Source organism: Mesocricetus auratus, unplaced genomic scaffold (genome assembly GCF_017639785.1).
Source record: "Mesocricetus auratus isolate SY011 unplaced genomic scaffold, BCM_Maur_2.0 Super-Scaffold_100691, whole genome shotgun sequence".
Lineage (NCBI taxonomy): Eukaryota > Metazoa > Chordata > Mammalia > Rodentia > Cricetidae > Mesocricetus > Mesocricetus auratus.
The window spans coordinates 5252520-5259626 of NW_024429267.1; positions in this window are offsets into that span (position 1 = coordinate 5252520).

A 7107-nucleotide genomic window follows, 5' to 3' on the forward strand; every position below is an offset into this window, starting at 1 on the left:
ATCCCAGCACTCGGGAGGCAGAGGCAGGCGGATCTTTGTGAGTTCGAGGCCAGCCTGGTACAAGGTGAGTTTCAGGTCAGTTCAAAACAGAACAAAACAAAAAATCCACTAGACTTCCAGGAAGCCCAATGAACTCCAAGTAGAATAAATGCAGAGAAATCTATAAACACACATCATGGCAAAAATACTGACGACCAAAGACCAGGAGGTAATATATTTTTAATTTTATCTTTTTGGTTTTTGTAAGCATTTTGACAGATTGGATGGGATGAACAGGGATGGATTATGGCACTCGGGAGCCAAAGAATACTGCGTGTTACAGCTCGGAAGGAAAGATATTCCGGCACTCGGGAGCCAAGGAATACCACAGGTCACAGTAAGCATAGCAGTTTACATCCCGGCTTCAGGGAAAGGCTTCCCTAGTGTATCAGCTCTGTCCTGCAGGAGAGGGTTTCCTGGGGGGAAGTTGTTACACGTGGGAGAGCCTGCTTTGCTTTGCCAGGGAAGATTTCCCCAGCGAAGAGTGTTATAACCCTCTGCTCTGCTCTGCTCCACCAGGGAAAGAAAGTCTCACTCAAACCTCATTCAAGAGATTTATGGTGGTGGCGAACACCTTTAATCCCAGCACTCAGGAGGCAGAGGCAGGGGTATCTCTGTGAGTTCGAGGCCAGCCTGGTCTACAAGAGCAAGTTCCAGGACAGCCTCCAAAGCCAAAAAGAAACCTTGTCTCAAAACAAACAAACAAAGAGATTTATTGGGAGGGAAGAATCCAGGAGGAACAGCCGCAAGCTGAACAGACACAGGGTTTATATAGGGATTCTTAGGGGGCGGAGTTTTTCCAGGGTGGGGAGTGATCAGATTTCAATCCCTGAGTTTAGGATGGCTAGATCTGCTCAGGGAGGGGTTAGTTTTCTGCACAGGTTTAGGCTCAAATTTGCCTCTGGTTTCAGGGCCAAAGTGTGTTTCTTTCACTGGTCCTTTTTAGCCTTTTGTCTCTAGTTTTAGGGCCAGGGTGTATTTCTTTCACTGGCTCTGATTCCAGGGCCAAAGTGTGTTTCTTTCACTGGTCCTTTTTAGCCTTTTGTCTCTAGTTTTAGGGCCAGGGTGTATTTCTTTCACTGGCTCTGATTCCAGGGCCAAAGCATGATTCTTTGGTAATGGTTTCAGGGTCAGGATGCATTTCTTTGGTTCTGGTTGCCAGGCCAAAGTGTGTTTCTTTGGCTCTGCTCAGAGTGTGTTTCTTTGGCTGGCCTTTTTCTCCTAGTTTTTCTTAAAAAAAAAAAAAAAACAAAACAACAACAACAAAACAGCAACTTTCTTTTTAAAAAAGATGTATTTACTTTTATGTGTGTTGGTGTTTTGCTCCCATGTATGCCAGTGTGAAGGTGCCAGATTCATTGGAATTGGAGTTACAGTTGTGAGCTGCCACGTGGGTGCTGGGAATTGAACCTCCCAGTGCTCTTAACTGCTGAGCCAGCTCTCTAGCCCTAATTTTTGGTTTTTTGAGAAAGGGTTTCTCTTTGTAGCCCTGACTGTACTGGAATTTTCTCTGTAGATTAGGCTGGTCTCAAATTCATGGAAATAGACCTACCTCTGGCTCCCAAGTGTTGGAATTAAAGGTGTACATACCATACCCTGCAAAGGAATATATTTAAAGATTTCTTTCTTTATTGTTACTATCATTAGTGTGTGTGTGTGTGTGTGTGTGTGAGAGAGAGAGAGAGAGAGAGCGACAGAGTTTATGTACATCACATATCACATGTGTGCAGGAGCCCTTGAAGGCCAGAAGAGGGCGTCAGATCCTCTGGAACTGAAGTTATGGGTAGTCGTGAGCAACCAATTGTTAGAAACCGAACCTGGATCCTCTGTAAGGGCAGCCAATGCTTGTAACCACCTGAGCCATCTCTCCAGCACCATCTTGAAAGCAAGATGAGAAAACCAAACTTGTCACAAGGCAACCCAAATGAAATTTACTGCTGACTTTTCAGCAGAAAGAATGGAGCAGTCGAGACTGCAGATCAGTAAACCTTTCCAAACCACCAACCGCTGAAATACCCTGTCCAAGAAATCCTAGGAGAGCTGGGATGTTTCTTAGAGGTAGACTTCACATGGCAGGAGCTCCTGCGTTCAATTCCCAGCACTAATAAACAAAACAGTGTTGAGCTCTGAGGTATAGAAATGCAGTTGTCAGCCTGAGCACAAAGGCATGGTATAGAGCAATTCTGTGCTCGGTCTCAGAAATGTCTCCAGGTGGTAACTCAAGTTCATAAAAATTAGAACCGGAAACATAAAGATGAACATAGCAGAACTGTAAGCATATATTTGCTTTTTTTCTCTCTGTTTCATTGGTACTTTTTGTTTATTTAATTAATTAATTTACTTATTTCTTGGTTTTGTTTTGTTTTTCCAGACAGGGTTTCTTTGTGTAGTCCTGGCTGTTCTGGAACTCCATCTGTAGATCACATTGGCCTTAAACTCAGAGATCCTTCTGCCTCTGACTCCCAAATTCTGGGATTAAAGGTGTGCACCACTGTAATGTGCAGCCTTCTTGCCAGCTGCTTGGGGCCCTGCTGAGCTGTCTGAACCCCCAAATAACACACAGGACACTATATTAATTATAGGCTGTTGGCCATTTGTTATTGTTTCTCACTGGCTAGCTCTGACTTAATTATTGACCCATAATCACCAATATATATTTTTATAAGGACTAATCTTTCCGAGAACACAGACTTACGTCCTTCTTCCCGGGAATCACATGGCAACGCCTCCCTTCACTACATTTCCCAGAATCCTCCTAGACGCCTAGCTCCACCTATCTTGTTTCCCTATTGGCCAACAGTGCTTTATTGACATATACACAAGACTCTCCCATCACTCCACCACTATCACTGCCCAGTAGTATTTTTTTTTAAATCTTTTACAAGAACTGTAAAGATTTTTAAAAAATTGTTTATGTGGTTCCAGGACAACCTCCAAAACAATACAGAGAAACCCTGTCTCGAAAAACCAACCAACCAACCAAGCAAACAAACGAAAGAAAAACCTTAGCCCGGTGTTGGTGGCGCATGCCTTTAATCCCAGCACTTGAGAGACAGAGGCAGGAGGATCTCTGTGAGTTTGAGGTCTACAGAGCGAGTTCCAGGGCAACCTCCAAAACAATACAGAGAAATCCTGTCTCAAAGAAACAAAGCAAAAAATTGTTTATGTGCATGGGTGCTTTGCCTGAGTGTGTGTTTGCATGCCTCGTGCATGCCCAGCGCCCGATGAGACAGAGGACAGCATTGGGTCATCTGGGATTACAGTTACAGACAGCTGTGAGCTGCCCTGTGGGTGCTGGGAATTGAACCTGGGTCCTCTGGGTGTACAGCCAATGCTCTTAACCACTGAGCCATCTCTCCAGCTCCTTTATTTTTAACTTTGTGTCTCCACATAATTAGCATGTATGCTCCACATGTGAGTGCAGAGCCCATGGAGGGCAAAAGTGTTGGATCCCATGGAAATGGGATAACCTGCTGTTGTAAGCAGCTGGGAACTGAATCCAGGTCCTCTGGGAGAGCAGGAAGCTCTTTGAATTGCTGAGCCATCTCTCTGGGCCTTCATTAACATTTTAAAAATTACACTTATACTTACCTGGCAGGAGAGATGGTCAGAAGGGTTTCCAGGGTGAGGCTCATCCATTGCACTCCAGATGTGCAGTAGTTATCTTAGCGTTCTTGGTGCTAGGTTCAGGACTTTGGGGGGGGGCATAAGGAATTTTATTTAAGGCCATAAGGCTTTCAGACATCAGCCAGGCCTTACAACAACTGTTACTGTTACCTGGAGGACTCCTGGGGGGGAAGCATGCACCCATTGCCTGGCCTGAGAAGCTCTGTGGGGTCTGCGGAAGTAGTCCTGTCTGCCTTCCCTCCCAAAGTTTGATGAGCACAGAACCCAGCCTCACCTGAATGGCCAGGGAAGGAGTTTATTTCTCAGAGAGAGCAGAGTGAGTAAATGTGTATGTTTGTCTATGTTATTTATTTAATATGTTTGGTTAAGGTGTCTTGTTTTGTTTTAATTTTTTTTTTTTTTTGGTTTTTCGAGACAGGGTTTCTCTGTATTGTTTTGGAAGCTGTCCTGGAACTCGCTCTGTAGACCAGGCTGGCCTTGAACTCACAGAGATCTGCCTGCCTCTGCCTCCCGAGTGAGTGCTGGGATTAAAGGCATGCGCCACCAACGCCCGGCTGTTTTAAACGTTGAGTATCTCTCTTTCCACGGTGTGGGTAGAAGGGTTATACTCAGGTCATCAGGCTTGGTAGCAAGTGCCTTTACCCTCTAAGCCGTCTCGCCAGCTCCTCCTTGCCCTCCATTTTGGTGTGTGAGCTTTTGGACTCATGGAAGTAGAGGCCAGAGGAGGAAGTGACCAGGTCTCTCACTTTCCATCCTAGTCCACTAAGATAGCGTTTCACTGAACCTGGAGCTAGTCCTGCAGCCAGCAAGCCCCAGAATCCCCCTGCCTACCCACAGGCATGGCCACACTCTGCTTTTATTTTATTGTATTTTGTTTTTCGAGACAGGATTTCTCTGTATTGTTTTGGAGGCTGTCCTGGAACTCACTCTGTAGTCCAGGCTGGTCTCAAACTCACAGAGATCCGCCTGCCTCTGCCTCCTGAGTGCTGGGATTAAAGGCGTGGACCACCACACCTGGCCACACTCTGCTTTTAATGTTGTACTGGGCATTTGAACTCAGGTCTTATGCTTGAGGCTCAAGTGTTCTTACCCTACCCACTGAGCCTTTTCCTCAGTGCTGTTTGTGGCGGTTTTTATTTGTTTAATTATTATTTATTTATTTTGAGACAAGGTCTCTCTTTGTAGTGCAGGTTGTCCTGTAACTGGACATTTAGCCCAGACTGGCCTGAAATTCACAGAGATCTTCTTGCCTCTACTGCTATACACGGCATGTGTGGGGTTTTTTGGGGGTGGTTAATAATTCAGTAAAGGCTGTGCTTTTATTTCTTTTTCTTATTTCATTTTACATTCCAACCAAAATTCTTCCTCCCACCCCTCCTCCTTTCCCTCTTACCTCCCCCCAAGCCTACCACCCATCCCCTCCTCCCAACACATAAGGGCTCCCATGGGGAGTTGACAAAGACTGGCCCATAAGTTGAGGCAGGACCAAGCCCCCCCCCCCATTAAGGCTGAGCATGGTGTCCCCTCATAGGGAATGGGCTCCAACAACCTAGCTCAGGCACCAGGGATAGACCTTGGTCCTACCGCCAGGGGCCCCTCAGATAACCCGAACTTCACAACTGTCTACCATATGCAGAGGGCCTAGCCCAGTTCAGCCCATGGAGTCTCCGTCACTATTGGTCCAGAGCTCATGAGCATCCACAAGCTTGGTTCAGCTGTCTCTGTAGATTATCCATCACCATCTTGATCTCCCTTGCTCATATTCCCTCCTCCTTCTCTTTGGCTGGATTCCCGGAGCGGGGCCTGGTGCTTGGTTGTGGATCTCTGCAACTAGTTTCATCATTTACTGGATGAAGGCTCTATTATGATGGTCAGGGTATTTATTAATCTGATTACAGGAGAAGGCCAGTTCAGGCACCCTCTGCGCTATGGCTAGGAATCTTAGCTGGGGCCATCCTGGTGGATTCTTGGGAATTTCCCTAACACCAGGTTTCTCCCTAACCCCACAGTGGTTCTTTCTATCAAGATATTGGGAATCAATCTACCTCAAGACCCAGTGATGCTACTCTTGTCATATACACAAAGGATACTCAATCATACCACAAAGACACTTGCTCATCTATGTTCATAGCAGCATTATTCGTGATAGCCAGAGCCTGGAAACAACCTAGATGAGCCTCAACTGAAGAATGAATAAAGAAAATGTGGTACATTTACACGATGGAGTATTACTTGGCTGTAAAACAAACAAACAAAACAAAACAAAACAAAAACCAACCAACATCATGAAATTTGCAGACAAATGGGTATAACTAGAACAAACCATCCTGAATGAGGTAACCCAGTCCCAGAAAGACAAACATGGTATGTACTCACTCATAAGTGGATCTTAGATGTAAAGCCAGACCACAATCCACAGCTTCAGAGAAACTAGATAACAAGGAGGACTCTAAGAGGGACACATGGATCGCCCTGGGAAGGGAAATTAGATGAGATTTCGTGGGTAAACTGGGGTCGAGAGGGTATGGTAAAGTGGAAGGGATGGGGGATGAGATCATGAGGGAGCAGGGCGGTGGGGGGGGGCGGAGAGGGAGAGCAAGGAAAGACATATCTTGATAGAGAGAGTTTATATTTCAATGTGATCAGGGGGCCAAACGGTTTTGTTTTCCTAGTAAAGTCTCGAGTAGGGAGAGGTGGTGGGAGGCTGTTTGCTATTACATTTACTTGTTTTGTGTATATACTTGACTGTGGGCATACTCGAACTTTGGGGTCGCTGTGGAAGTCACAGGACAAATTGCTGGGGTCAGTTTTCGCCTTCTACCAGGTGGGATCCGGGGATTGAACTCAGGTTGTCAGGATTGGCAGCAGATGCCTTTTCCCTGTCCAGCCGCTGAGTCATCTTGGAGTCCGGTCTTTTCCCTTCCTCAGGGATAGATCACTGTCCCCTCTGCCCTCCAGGGCTTGTTTTCCCCAAGCTTCCTGTTAGAGACCTTCGAAGCAGGAGGATCTTGGGAGATCTGAGGTCATACATTTGAGCAACTGAGAGAATTTCGGAGGCTGTAAGGTAGAGAGTTAGGACTTTGCGTTGGCCACGGTGTCTTGAGAAAGTATTTCGTCACTCCGAGCCTCAGTTTCCCTGGGTGTCATGCTCCTTCCGTGCAGCATGTCAGCTTCGGAGGAAACCAATTTAATCAACAGGTGGCAATTCCCAAGGTGAGAGAGTCAGGCTCAACCCGCACAGCCAGGACAAAGCAACTCCCCCGGGCGGGTCCCAGAACGGTTTCCACCGGGGGCTGCGGTGAGGGTGATAGGGAGGGGCGTCCCTGGGCAGATGGGATCCTCCGGGACTGGCCGGCTGGCACGAGCTGCGCGCCGCAGGTCAGGGCGCGGGAAGGGGCGGGGCTGGGTCCGGTGGGCGGAGCGGTGTGAGAGCGGCAGGCC